Source organism: Pipistrellus kuhlii, unplaced genomic scaffold (assembly GCF_014108245.1).
Source record: "Pipistrellus kuhlii isolate mPipKuh1 unplaced genomic scaffold, mPipKuh1.p scaffold_m20_p_5, whole genome shotgun sequence".
Lineage (NCBI taxonomy): Eukaryota > Metazoa > Chordata > Mammalia > Chiroptera > Vespertilionidae > Pipistrellus > Pipistrellus kuhlii.
Genome location: NW_023425551.1, coordinates 23,280,096 through 23,294,715, shown reverse-complemented (window position 1 = coordinate 23,294,715; position 14,620 = coordinate 23,280,096). Strand labels below are relative to the sequence as shown.

Here is a 14,620-nt window from a genome sequence, read left to right as displayed (position 1 = left end):
ACACATTTTAAAAAGCTAGCTCCACACCTACACAAAAGGCAGATGAAGGTTACCTTTGTTTCTCCTGCTCCTCAGACCACACCCATCACTTTGGTGACAATCATTTATTTCTTTATTGGTTTTCAGCTTCCCACAGTTTCCTGAATCCAAAGCCCCCAAGTCATGTAAGTAAAGGACGTTCAGATCCCCATTTGACTGCTCAGATTCTCCTTCCTGCTCCTCATCTGTTCTCTCCTGTATTGGCTCATGGTTGCTTGATGCTTCTGCTATACTCTTCTGGTGTGAGTCCTAGGACACTTGCTCCAACCCCACCACACAATAGACATGGCAGTCATGGTGGCTGCCACACACACAATCCCTGCTGAGCCACCACATTATCCTGGCCCTGTTGAAGGGACAGCACTATGTAGCCACATTTTACATGAATAACTCCACCCCCACCTTGGCCACAACTGATTGGATCAAGGGTGGACACTTCATTCAAGAACAGTCCAGTCAAATGCAAAACAAAATAAAACAAAACAAAAACCCCAAAACAAATGGGGTCCATTAGATTCTCTCTTCAAGGTATAAAGTGATTATGTTAGGTCATGGGAAAAAGTAAACTGAGAAAATCAAAGCCAAGGGCACAGCAGAAGTTTCTGAAGCATGTTTCAAGGAGGAACCATTGGGGTTCTGTGGAGGCGACCCAGGTCCTGATGTCAGAATGAGGAGACACCTGGGTGGGAGGAGCCAAACCCATGCCCACTTTATCCAGAGAAGTTCCACTTCGATCAGCTTTAAATATAAGATGTTGCTTGAAGAAAAACTTTCACTGTTCAAAAGTGAAAATCATAGAAAAGTGAAAAAGTAGAACCAAAGAAGGTTTAAAAAGATAGATAATAGATAGCCAACAGATAAAGAAGAATGTAGTAGGCCCAGAGAGAACATCTGAATCACATTAGTGCAGAATGCCAACTGAACACCCTGAAACTTCTGTTCTTCTGTAGCCCCAGCTTTCCTGGTTCATCCTGAGGCCCAGGCCCCTAGGCCCTAATAGTAAACTGCCATACACTCTCCACCTCATGACCCCCCACCCCGTTCCTCCTTAACCAAACCACTGAAGCTTCTGTGTGAGACGTTGGTCCTTCCCTCTAAAGTAGCTTGGTGAAAGAACCCTAAAACATCCACACAGATATTTCCCTATGCTGAGATTTTACTTCAAAGAGATCATAGCTCTGTTGGCCTAAAATTGGAAGACTAGACCTCTGGATCGTTATAGAGATATTTTAAGCCTTAAAAATCAAGTTTTTTTTTTTTTTTTTTTTCTCTTGTCTTTATTTCAATTTTACAATCTCTTAGATCAAAGAGCTTAGAATCTTCCAGGTCCCAGACTGGAGAACCTTTAAAGGTTACCTCTCCTGTGCTTTCTAAAGCCTTCCTCCTTATGATGATTAAGTCAGACGGAGATGAAGGAAGGGCATGGGGCAGAAGCCCTGGCACATCTGTACTGGCTCCTCTTTTTAGACAGAATGCTCCACGTGGCAGGACCATGCCTGGTTGCTTTGAAATGGACCCCAGTGTCTAGTATACAGTAGGCACTAAGTAAGAAGTTATGACAGGCTGACTGACTACCGGTAAGATTCTAGCTTTCTGGGTCAATGCTCCTTCCTCTGAGAGTTGCTTCTCAAATTGCGACAGAAGCAAGAAAAAAATCAACACAAAAAATGTCCCACACATTTTTGGAGTTTGGAAAAAGGTTCAAAGAAACTAATTTTTAAATATTTTCTAATGCACAAGTTGTAAGCAGATGACTGATTTTGTAAAATTGTTTTTTTTGTCCAACAATTAAAAAAATTGGCCAAATTGAGTTAATGGCATCAAAGTGAAGATTAAAGGGAAAGATAAAGGTACTTTTATAATCTTTTCTGTCACTGATTTAATTATTTTATTCTTCTAGTTCTTAAAAGGAGCAAAATAAATGAGAATCTTTGCCATATATTTTCAGAAACTTTTGGCTAATTGAGGAGGCAATGGCAATATTTAATTATTGGCAGGATAAAACTGACTTTCATTCAGCCATTTATTCATTCAATAAGCATGTACTGAGTTCCTCTTACGTGTGGATTATCTAAGGGAAAGAGACATGGGCCAGGTATTATATATTCTGACTCCTCTCATTACCTGCTTACTTGTACGGTGTCTAAACCTAAAACAATATTTTTAACTACAATATAAGACAGAGAACATCCAGTGCTCTAGATTACGAATGTGGCATTTTTAAGAGAATTTAATGGGTAAAGGAAGAACTTCTCACTGGAAGATTGGGGAAGGTGTTTTGGAAGAGGTCACATTCTAGCATGATGGACAAAGTGGATTCTAACAGTGGAGACAGGATGGAAGAATATGACATTCAGAGGGCAGAGCATAAACAAGGCATAAGAGAAGGCAAGATAGTTAGGAAAATGGTTGAGTATGCCAAGAACTTGATGTAGGGAAAGGATAATTCTTGGAGTTCAGTCTGAAATAACACATTGAATTCCAAACAGGAAGACTTCTAAATGCAATGTTGGGGAGTTTACACTTTAGTAAGTGGGCATTAAAGATGTTTGAGGCAGAGAATGGTTTAAGAGATGTGGTTTCAGAAGATTAATTTGGCAATAGTACATAGAATGTAGTAGAGGGGAGATATGGAAGGGGAGAAGCTCAATTGAAAAGACATTATTATCCTTCAAGTGACAGGGACTGAGGACAGCTTTGGGGTCAGGAAGAATGAAAGTGAAGGACAGATTCAGAAAACATGAAGGGAACTGGAATGACAAGCAGAAAGGAAAAGGGGACTAGTATTAATGAGGACATATTTATATTTTACTCATAACACTAAATGTACAGAATGAGCACATGTCCTGCTTTTCTTGGCACAGTCTGAGTTTATGCCTTATTTCTTTTTGATTATGGGATAATTATTAACAACTAGAGGCCTGGTGCACAAAATTCGTGCACAGAGGAGGAATGTTTCTCAACCCAGCCTGCACCCTCTCCAATCGGGGGACCCATCAGAGGATGTCCGACTGCTGGTTTAGGCCCTGTGGGATCTAAACCAGCAGTCAGACATCCCTGTCACAATCTGGAAATTAGGACTGCTGGCTTCTAACCACTCACCTGCCTGTCTGCCTGATCACCCCCTAACCACTCCCCTGCTAGCCTGATTGCCCACAACTGCCCTTCCCTGCCAGCCTGATCAACCACAACTGACCTTCCCTGCTGTGACCTGTCTCCACTACCGGGATCTGCCTCTTCTATGCCACACAGAACCATGGGACCCCCAGGCCTCACTGTGCAGAGTGGCCATCTTTTGATGTGAGGGCATTGTGTGAGAGCGTGACACCACCTAGGCTTTTATTATATAGGATGACCTCTCTTATTCTCAATGTTTCTACTTTGGACAATACTTTTCACAATCATATTCTTATATACTTTTCCTCTTTGATTCCTCCAAACTACGCTCCAGTTTATATATGAAGAAACTGAAGATCTGAGGTGTCTCATAGCACATGTAGCCCATAGGTGGTAGAGCCTAGATTTGAATCCAGACCTATACAGTTTTAAAAAAAACCATGAATTTTCTACAATACCTGGTTTCCTGCCCTCAGCTATGGGAGGTTGTGGAGGGCACACAAGGTGGGGGGATGTCAATAAAAGAAACAGGGATGTCAAAGAGAGTGGGTTAGGGTAAACTATAAGTTCTGGTTTGGATGTGTGGTTTGTGTGCTCCTGAGGTGCTGGAAGGATATTGAAACAGTTGGAGACATTGGCTGGAACTCGGAAGCAAAATCACACTCTAGTTACAGATTTGTGAGCCTTCCAAATCAACAGATGCAGGACCCTGGGACCAAATGACATTGCCAAGCATGAGACTGCAGGACAAAGGTCACAGCTCAGATACCTGGAGTGGCCAGGCAGGTAACACATGAGCGAGGGGGCAGGAACGAGGAATTAAGGAGTGGCAGAAGGAGGTGTTGGTGAGGATTATCTTAATTCCTCCTAGAAATTACTGGCAATTTTAAATAGAGACAATATAGATGTCAAAATAATAGCTTATTTCTTAACTAAAGATGGCAACTAGAGTAAATTCTAGTAATTTAATAAATCATAGTTGACTTATAAAAATAGTTTTAACAATAAAACTAATTAATAGAACAGAAAATTATAAATGGCAGTCATACGATTTTGGTTTACTATTTTTGGTCCTTGGTGAAACCTCAAATGAATTTTTTAAAAGTTCAATTAGTTCTTATCAAAATACACACCACAAGTATGTTAGAACAAATTGCAGTGTATTTTTACAGTTCTAACAAAAGTCAAATATAACTCAGACGTCATTGCCAAGAGCACGAAGGTGAGGGCAAGGGAAGAGGGGAGAGGAAGATGGAGTCAGAGAAGAGGCAGGGTGGTGGAAAGCATTTCCAAAAGCAGTACATACCAGTTCATTTATATTAAGAAAAATTGATTTATTAATGAGAACTTACATTACTAGTCTTGTCACTAGTAACTTTCAATTCAAAGGTAATAAGCACCCATCACCTTCCTGGGCCTACACAGTGGTTCTAAACTTTTACCAGCACGTTCATATGAACCTGTTTACCTGGGGACTCTGAACAACACAGACTGCTGGGCCTTGTTGATTCAGCAGGTCTGGGAATGGCTGGTGCAAGTTTGCATCTTTAAACAGTGCCCAAGAGGTGCCAGTGCTGCAGATCCAGGGACCACACTTTGTGAACCTCTGGTCTACATGCCAGACGGGGACTGGCTGGCTTTACCCCTTTCCGAATTACCGTGGTGCAAAAACATCCACTAAGGCCCTATTTCTCATGGCACTCTGGAAAATGATTCAACGACATGGCTTCAAACAGAGGTCCAACTTTTTGCCTCATTGTCTGTGTTCTGAATCCAACCTAGATTAATATTTTGGAAAATGTTACCCTTTTCTGAACTGAGCAAAGTAAATATTTTGTCAGTTGTTAAGGATGAGCTGCAGTGTAAGACCTAAAGATGGATCCAAATTCAGCAGGAAGGCTTGGAGCTGCTTCGGGACTCTTTCCAGGCTGTGATTTGTCATGTATTTCAGAAGCCAGCAGAAATACCAACCGCTCGATCTATTAAGGAAAGGCTGAATGAACCTTTTCACAGCAGACTTTTATTTATTTATTTCCACACCAACTCTCATTCTACTTAGCCAAGAAGAGAGAAAGGGGAGACAAAATGCTTTTCTGTCCCTAGGATTTCATCTGAGTATTGTTCTCATAGAAAGAACAGTAGCACAGAGTTTTTAGAATTGAAACATTTTTTTTAAAAAAATTAGTTTTTATTGACTTTGTTGGGTAACATGGGTTAATAAAATTATGTAAGTTAGAAATTTTTAACAATCCTTTTGACAACTGAAACAATTAAGGCCCAAGGAAGGAAATGTCATTTGTCCGGGACTCAGACAGTGGCAGAGCTGCAGCTGAAATAAAGCTCACAGGTCGCCAGGACAGCACTTTCCTTATCACAGCCTACCACCATCAATAAATAAATAAATAAATAAATAAATAAATAAATAAATAAATAAATAAAAATATTAACCTAGCTGATGTGGCTCAGTGGATAGAGCATTGGCCTGCAGACTGAAGGGTCTTAGGTTTGATTCCTGTCAAGGGCACATGCTCAGATTGTGGGCTCAATTTCCAGTAGGTGGCGTGCAAGAGGCAGCCTATCAGTGATTCTCATTATTGATGTTTCAATCTCTCTCTCCCTCTTCCTTCCTCTCTGAAATAAATAAAAATATATTTTTAAAAAAATTAAAAATCCACAAATAAAAACAAATGCCACCGAAGTGCATTTTATGCTGTGCTTTCCCTGAAAACTCCTAAATCAGTTGGTTACTGATGGCTTTGTCCCATGGCTGAGAATGCTGGGGAGACAGAAGGGGACCTGGTGGTACTTTTCTTAACTTCCTTACTAAGCACTCTTCCTGAAGCATCTTCCATTACAGTGTTTTGGGACTCTAATGTGATGTGTGGGTTGAGATGGTAGAAATCTAAGCCTCATGGTAAATTTCACATTTAGACAAAGAAATATGTGAAGGAATACATACAGGGGACAAAGGATCTTAAGGATAATCAGGTCCACACATCTCATGTACACATGAGGAAATTAAAGCTCTCATGAGTAGAGAACCTTGCTAGGGTGTTCAATCTATTAAATGGCAGAATTCATACCTGACCACAGATCTCTTGCCCTGCAGATTGTTGCTACTTCTATCTTATTACCCTGTCTACTGTAGTACAGTTGGTTGATTTAAGCCAGAAAAATGCATGCTTCACTGTGAGACTAGATCCAAAAGTAGTGGATTTCTTCAGCATTAAATAAGTAATATGGTAATAACAATAGCTAACATTTTTGAGTGCTAACTCTATGCTAGGTCCTGCCCTAAGTCCTTTGCATGGATGATTACATCTAGTCAGTCATATCATTGAGGAAGCTAGAATACCATCAGGTTGGAACTGGAAATTAGGGTAAATGAAATAATGAATGTGAAGCAGGCAGCACAGGATCTATTCTGTTTTCCTAGGAATGGTTATTGTCTAGTAAATGCGATAATTCAAGTAAGGCATTTAGAACAGGTCTTGGCTCACAGAGCTTACTAAATATTGGCTGTTATTATCACATTTTTCTCTATTTTTTTGTGTGTGGAACCACCCAAATAAATTGGATCTAGATAAAAGTCATGAACCATACAAGATTTAAACATAAGGAATATCATTGGGAGCCAGTTGCCACCAGTGGAAACCACAGTGACCACAGTGTAGCTTGGACTAAAACACTCTCAAAGGCCAAAAGTTGAAGCCAGAGACCACAGAAGAACAGAATTAAACAGGTTTGAATTGGGCCTCAGTTTCAAGGAGTTCAGAGGGTTTACCAGACATCTCCTTGTCAATCTTTACCAGGTTTAAGTTGGAGTGGAAAAGTGAATCTAGTACGAAGACGTCTTTCATATGAGGGCAGTGTGCAAAGACAACACTGATCATTCAAAGCCTGTGATGAGAACCCAGTTTCCTTAGTAAGAATTGGCTGATCTGTCAGCGAAGGAAAAGAATACCTCCACTAATTAAGATGAAACCACAATGCTACAGCCCCTGTGGTAGGTACACCACCTTGTCAACTGTCCACATGGGAATGCTTGACATTCCATGTACTTGCACACAGGAAGAAATCAGGGAAATCCAAACAGAATCCACCCTGCTGCTATTGACTTCCTCTCAAACATGGCAACTAGAAAGGATTCATTCTGTTTTACGGCAGAGCGATAAACTAGGATGAATGAGTGGATGGTTCATGAAGAGAACACTTTTTTTTAAATTAGAGATGTTCAACTTTGAACTTGCTGTCAGCTGAGGTGGTGTGTGCGCTGCAGGTGATCAAGAAAGAGGCCTAGGAAACCCTCATAGAGTATATTACTGCTGGCATCATAACTTTCATTGTCATTGTAATCATTATTTATTAGCATTCCATCAAGTAGATATAGGTGTTGATTTGAGTTGAAATGCTTCCACCAAGAGAGGCCAAATAACAGTTAAAAGTTGCTCTTGGGTTAAAATTGAGTTTGAATTCAGGTTCTATAATTCACTAGTTACCTTAGAGTTGGTAATTAAATCTTTCTAAGCCTTACTTTACTCATCTATAATACAATAGATATTACAATAACTACCTATTCTGTTCATATTCACTCATACTTCTAAAACATAAACTGTGGTCCACTTTTCTAGGTGTTGTCATTATTCTCTAGGGGTTCACAGTTGAGTGTATGTGGAGAGTCAGAAACTATACAAGTAAACATAAATATAATGAACTAACAACTAGTATTATACCAATAGTGATAAATGCTGTGAATTAAATAAGACAGCATATCCAGGATATCTTCAGTTAGGATGGTCAAAAAGAATTCTTTTAGCAAGTGATGTACACATTGGAACCTACAATAAAAGAAAGGACCAGCTTTGAGGTGCTCTAGCAGAGGAAGTTTCAAAGACCCTGTGGCCCCACCAAGTTGCACTAATGTGTATGGAGTGGGTCGGGGTGAGTAATTCAAGATGAGGCTGGTTGTAAGGATTAAAGAAGGCAGTGTATGGATGATCTGCACCACACTCCATGGCACACAGGAACATGTTATTCATGATTTGCAAAATGTTGAGAACTAGTAAGGGATCCTTCAGCATGCCTATTTTTTAGGAATTGCTACCTTAGGTAGTGTTCTGTTTAGACTCAAGTTCTAGTAAGGAGAGGGACCTGGCTACTTTAAAACATCACAACCAGGGATAGAGGGAGACAGAAATCTGCAAAGACTTGTAAAGACATATGTCAAACACCTGCTTCAAGGACAGGAAGTTGGGCAGGACAATTGGGTCAAATAGAAGCAAATTTCCTAGTTGGGAGGGCAGTAATGACAGGGAACATATGATATTTTATTCTATTTTTGCTTGTGGAAGCAATGCTGGCATGTAGGATGAGGTAATTTAAGTGTTTCCTGGATTAGCTGACAGTAGTTAAGAATAAGTTGTCCTTTTTGGGTCACTTAATGCTGGCAGCTAAAGCAAGGTGGCAGGAACATTTTCACAAGGTCGCCGGTTTTCATAGCTCAAGGTACTTTCTGAAGAAGGCTAACAGGTTTCCCTTCAATGGAGAGGGAATGTGTTCTCAAAAGAATCCTACAGTAGATGGGGGAAAAATATACAAGTGAGGACAATACTAGCAGTAAATATAGGTTAATATCCACATTCTATTTAGAGCTCACTCAAATTGCTGAAGGAAGTGAATTCACAAATGAGCAAATGCAGTCACTAAATACACAAAGAAGAAGGCATTCCCACGAAAATCACAATGAGATGCTGTACTTCCTTCAATTGCGTGAGTGCTGACAAGGGTGTAGTGAAACTGGTGATCTCATGCATTGAAGGGGTGATGCTGTCAATCAATACAGCCCTTCCAGAAGGAAAGCAATTTGGCAGTAGATAAACATAGTCATACCACATGATGGGAATCTACCTTAAATAAAAATGTGTGAAAAGCTCTACCCATAAAGATATGTGTTGAATAGTGTTTAAAATATTACAAACTTAGGATGGGCAAGGAATTTCAATTTAATTCAACAAATGATAATTGAATACCTACCAGCAGCTGGGTATAATAGTTCCCTCAATAATTCATAATCACAACCTAATAACTGTGCTTTTAAAAATATATTTTATTGATTTCAGAGAGTAAGAGAGAGAGAGAGAGAGAGAGAGAGAGAGAGAGAGAGAGAGAGAGAGAGAGAGAGAGAGAGAAACTATGACAGAATCACTGATCGGATGGGCTTGAGCTCACAACCTGGGCATGTGCCCTTGACTGGAATCAAACCTGGGACACTTCAGTCTGCAAGGTGATGCTCAATCTACTGAGCCAAACCAGATAGGCCACGACTGTACTTTTTCAATGTTATGCAACTGTTGAAAAGGAAGCTATTGAGACATTAAGAGATTAAAAGGTTTGCAATATATTAAATTATGGTAAATTACATTTAGCATAATTTTTTGGGGGGAGGGGGAGGCGCGGAGGAGCAAATGAAAAAGCCCAGAGAAAAATAAACCAAAATAGTAACAATGATAAAATAATGGGTGATGTTTTCTTTTTTTTTTTATCTTTTGGTAATGTGGTGACATTACCTTTAAAATAAAAAACAATAATAGAAATGAGAAGAAAAACAGAGAAAAACAGAGCAGTTATTAAATAAAGATTAATGAGGCAAGTATAGTTAAGAATTTTTATTTATTTAAATATTGCTTTTAGTTGTATATCTTTAGTACTTATTATTTATTAATTCAATAAACTATTTTATGTGAGTAGGAAAAATTACAAGGGCTTTAAACCATTGATTCATTGAACCTCAGTCATGGAGGCCTTCAGAATCTCACATAAATAAAAGTTGCTCTGAAGCTTAAACTTTAAAAAATTCTGCTACTTAAAAATGATGGGATAAAATTAATGCCAAAAATTTGGTCTTGAAGCACAGTGAGACTCGGGTGCCTTAATGAAGATGGGGAAAGCGGCATCTCCTCATAGGAACTCTTGCAGGTAATGGAGCAGCAATGTCTTTTGTAAGGGGGAGATGCCATGTCCAAGAGTAAGGGAGGCTCATGGGAGCAAGGGTTTCCAGGTATTCTGTGATCTCCAAATCAGCTGCTCCAATTCCCTGGGCCCTGCTCTTTCCAGAAAACCCAAAGACACTGGAGTTAACACTGTGACTCAAAACGCATAGCATCGAACTTGGGGTTGTTGCGGTTTTTAAAATCTGTTTTGAGGTCATATAAAAGAGTCTTTTTAGATGGCCAGGAAAGCTCCTGGATTTTTCTTCTACCTTGAACCAAGCATGCATGGTTTGGATGTGAGACTGTCTTTCTACCTCTCACTTCAGGGACCTTGGACCCCTCCTATCTTGTCTGCTTGTGGTTGACAGTGGTAATTCAAGGCCTTGCTCTGCCTCCACAAGCAGTGACACTAGGTGAGCAGAGGTGCATTTATTTAACTCATTCACCATTGGCTTCCATGAGTAATTATAATCCCATTCTGGATATTAAATAGGACTTCTCTGCATTCTTCCTAATCTAGGTTAGATATCAATGCCCTATTCTTCCTATTTCTCTGAGAATCTATTTCCTAAAATCCACTCCTGGGTCAATTTATATATCAACCATAGTTATTGATTGCAGGAAATAGAAACTGATTCTGATTGCTGTTAACCAAACAATAAAAAAAGCAATTTTCAGAAGGCTATCAGGGGCTCAAGAACTAAGTTTAAAGGATCAGGCTCATAAAATGGCAGAGATGAGAGCTTCAGACGTATAGTTGTGGGGATCAAGCATGATCTCACTGACAAGCAGGCTCCCATTCTATGTTAGAATGATAAAAAATAAGTGAAAATGTAAAAAAAAATTTTAATTAAATATATGCAATATTGTGCAATGAAAAAACCCACTGTTGACTTCTAATTATGGGTTTACTACTAACTAGTGTAATCTTGGATGAGTTACTTTACATTTCTGAGCCTTAACATGGTCTTCTGTAAAAAGGAAGAACCAGGTTAGAGACTATTAAACTACAGCTTCCTTCTAACTTTCATGTTCCTTGAGTCTATACCAAGAGTGAGGACCTGTGAGCCCCCTTCTATCCTGCCTTATGTACCTGGGGGGATCCTGGTAGAGAAGCACAAGCCATGTCTGTTAAAACCTGGATGCTGCCACAGAATCCCTCTCAATACAGACCTCCAGATGGCTTCTACCCATCAGGCTAAGTTTACCTGCTAGAGGAAATCAATTTGTATGATACTATTCTGCTTTCACAGGATGAGCTGAACCAGAAAACTCAACACCTCCTAGGAACATCAGGTTCACTTTACATGTTTGCTGTAAAGTGTCTTCAAGACCAGCTCTTGCCCAGCTGCTACACAACAGGTCAGCTGGCACAATTTCCCTGGTCACAGAGTCCAATACGCTATCATCCAGTCAGCTGGAAGATTTTGTGGTATAATTCAAAGAGTCTAAGTCAAGGGAAGCAGACAACCACACAGACAATAAGCATTCAGGAAGAGAAGTTTCTTGGGAAGGTAGTTGTTGACTACCATGGAAAGCACATAGGAAAGTTTAAGACTTGAGCTGAACATTGATGAACTAGGAAGGAATCTGTGAGGTAAAGATGAGGGAGCAGTGCAAAGACATGGAGGAGAAAAAGAAAATGAGCATGTATAGCCTGGCTGAGGGACAGAGAAGTTAACCAGAGCAGTGGACACAGTCACCCAACAGAACAAAAGGGATCTTGGCACCAAGGTGTTGGTTTTTCTCTGAACAGTGATGAAGGGTACCACTTAGAAGAGTGATACAATCAATGTGTGTTTCATGCAGCTAATTCTGGTCATAGTGAAGGCTGAGGAGGGGTAGGTGAAAAGGCAAGAAAATAGCAGAAGGCTTCCATTTACCCCTCATCACATATTTCGCAATTGTGTTCGTTAAACAATGATCTTGTATTGTTGAACAAGAAAATCCATTCACTCAATAGCTACTGGTAGTAAAAAGATACAATGGATAAAAATCATCTATATTCCATTTAATCCTTGCAGCCATCCTGTGAAGCCCCTTCTCACAAATGAGGTAACGGAGGCTTGTCTGAAATCTTGCAGCTAGTCTAAAATCTGGCAGAGTGGGGATTGCATTAAGGGTTTCTGATGCCAAGTCCTGTGCTCATCTCACTACATGTTAAGAGTAAACAGCACACCAGGCCCAACCTGTCACCCCTAAGTCCAGCCCAGGCAGTATTATTTGCATGTCTTGGCAATAACATATCTTAGTGACACTAAATGCAGGAAAACATAAAGACAGTTTCCTTCAGTTACTTCATGAGGCAAGGTGTTAAGAGTATTTTATTAGGCTTTGGCAAATTCTCTTAATAGCAAAAAAAACCACAAACAAACAAACAAAAAAACAACCTATATATTTTATTGTTCTTTTGTTCAGTGCTATGGCAATTATTCAAACTGAACAATCTATGTTTCTTTATGGTTCCAATTTTCAATTTGATTACAGTCCATCTTTCCTCATTTATATGGGGAGCCATAAGAATTCTCAAAATAGCTTGTTTAAAATCTCCAAGAAACTGCATTATATAATAATTTTTATTTCTTAAATTGTTCTTGTAGTTTTTTGTGTGTGTGTGTTTTGTTTTCTTAGAAAGAACTTCCCAGATACCTGTTCTCTTCTCCCAAAATTTATGTTTGAGTTAAAAGCTGTTTCTCCCTCATCAAGCTATCCTACATTCTGTCAAGAACTTAAAAAGCTACATTGTGATAGTTTTCTCATGTTTTTCTCCACTACATGGTAAGATCCTTGAAGTCAGCAATAGGGCATTTATTTATTTATTTTTATTATTTCCAAGCACAGTAGTTAGCATTTATAGATGCTATAATACACCACAATAACCATGGCCCAGAAATGTAAATTAACTCATGCAGGGCTAACAATGAGTTAGTGGTAAAACTAGTTGAAGATCAATTAATAAAAATGGGCAACAATGTAACTAAACACATATACTTATATTTATAATTGTACTATAATAGAATATTTAGCACATTTAAGAAAAAAAACCTTTGCTGTAATTTTATTGCAAAAGAGAGTTAGGGACCACTTCAGGGGTATGGAATCCATAGGGGCTATTGACAGGCCAATTTTGATATCTAAGGCATAGAGTCACAATGCTTTTTAAGGAGTTGATCCAGAGACAGCGGTTCCATAGTTCTGTTTTTTCCTACACGAAGCACAGGCTTTACAGGTTAAGTCTAACTGTCTTGGTTTAAAAGCAGAAGTCTTTGAGCTTTCTTGAGTTACTATCTTATGAGACCAGATGTCATGCTGTGGACACATTTGCCTTTCAAATTCACGTTGATTTCTCTTGTTTGGCTGGAACTTCATAGGAAGGAGCCTCAAGTTTTGGTCCGGATAGGAGCAGAATTCAAGAGTGCTCAAAGCTCTTCTACACTTACACTTCTTACCTTTTCTCGTCAAGGGTGCAGCACCCTACGGCACCACCGGTTCATTTTCTGATGCAGTTTGAAGGCCTGAACAAGTGTAACTATAAATTAATGAGGCATTTTCACCAACAGATCAGAACTCATTATCTGGTTAGTCTCTTGCCCAAAACATGCCTGGAAGCCATTTCTTAGACTTGCCTTAGACACTGTTCATATCCATGCTCTCAACCAGTCTCCAACTCTAGGACAGTTCTTTCCACCCTGATGCCTTTCTTCTTCCACTTGCTCTGCTAAGCTCACTTCTAAAAGAGAAGTGAGCTTAGCAGAGCAAGTGGAAGAAGTGCATTGTAGGATGTTTTACAATATCTCTGGCCTCCTTCCACTAGTTTCAACCCTATGGCACCACCGGTTCATTTTCTGATGCAGTTTGAAGGCCTGAACAAGTGTAACTATAAATTAATGAGGCATTTTCACCAACAGATCAGAACTCATTATCTGGTTAGTCTCTTGCCCAAAACATGCCTGGAAGCCATTTCTTAGACTTGCCTTAGACACTGTTCATATCCATGCTCTCAACCAGTCTCCAACTCTAGGACTGTTCTTTCCACCCTGACGCCTTTCTTCTTCCACTTGCTCTGCTAAGCTCACTCTTCTTCTTTTTTTCTAATCTTGATCCCCCAAACCCTAACATCTTTAGAGTTTATGGATGCTGAGGGGAGAGTTTGTGGGGCAGAGTAAGGTGGAAAACCCAAATCTAGCCTTGTGCAGAGCAATGGGGAGTTGAAGGCTGTGATTTCCTTCTGAGCATGTACTATTTCCTATCCCACTGCAGCCAGCATGGCTGGGTAGAAGAGAAAGTAGGGGATGGCTGAATTCAGGAATGTAACTGCTGAGCTTCAATGACTGCAGTGTTGGTGAGAAAATGGAGAGGAGAATAGGCCAGAAACATTAGTCAAGATAATTGTTCTTCAAGGGTAGATGGAATTTGATGAATTATTGGTGGATTACCAGTGCTTCTTAACCCAGGTAACTTTGCTCTTCAGGGAA

At 39.7% G+C, this 14,620-nt stretch overlaps 1 protein-coding gene across 10 annotated transcripts in view; it reads right to left on the bottom strand.

Annotated features, from left to right (window-relative positions):
* Positions 1-14,620, bottom strand: part of AIG1 (androgen induced 1) — a 166,011-nt gene that overhangs the window by 67,875 nt on the left and 83,516 nt on the right. The window lies entirely within an intron of this gene.